The sequence below is a fragment of the Gavialis gangeticus genome, unplaced genomic scaffold, assembly GCF_001723915.1.
Source record: "Gavialis gangeticus isolate Ggan-Ray unplaced genomic scaffold, GavGan_comp1, whole genome shotgun sequence".
NCBI lineage: Eukaryota > Metazoa > Chordata > Crocodylia > Gavialidae > Gavialis > Gavialis gangeticus.
Genome location: NW_017729025.1, coordinates 154,942,504 through 154,943,238, shown reverse-complemented (window position 1 = coordinate 154,943,238; position 735 = coordinate 154,942,504).

Here is a 735-nt window from a genome sequence, read left to right as displayed (position 1 = left end):
TCTCTACGAAGCCACTTTTCCTGCAGCCCAAACCCAGGATAAAGACCCTGCACAGAGCTCCAGCTCTGCTGATCCCAGCAGCCATGCCATGCTCCGCTGTAGCACCCGTGGGCACATTTCAAGTCAAAGGGGGTGGAGCGAAGGTGTCGTCTTTATCAGCTGTGGTACCCGGGCTTACTGGATCAGGCTGGGCCCATTACTGCCAGCCCCATGGCCTGAGCTTGGCCAGCAATGCCCTATTACAGCCTTGTGCACAATGGCTCAGGTAACACAGTTCGGAGGTAAGCAGCCCTGACACCCAGGTGCTGCTAGGCCTAGCAAGAAATAAATGCACCTGGCCAGGCTGACAAGACTCTCCCCTGCAGGCAGCTTTGTTCCCATCCCCAAACTTAGGCCCTGAGGCATCAGGAGCAAACATACCTTATGGTTTTCCCCATACCTGTGAGCTCCCTGTGTCTTCCCTGAGCCTTCATAGTTTCTAGGGTCGGAAGGGACCTGAGCAGATCATCAAGTCCGCCCCCTGCCATGGCAGGAAAGAGTACTGGGGTCAAACGATCCCAGCAAGGTGTTCATCTCGCCTCCTCTTAAAGACCCCCAGGGTAGGAGCCAGCACCACTTCTCTTGGAAGTTGGTTCCAGATCCTAGCCACCCTGACCATGAAGTAGCACCTCCTGATGTCTGAATCTACCCTCTGCCAGCTTGTGACTGTTATTCCTGGTCACTCCTGGTAGTGCT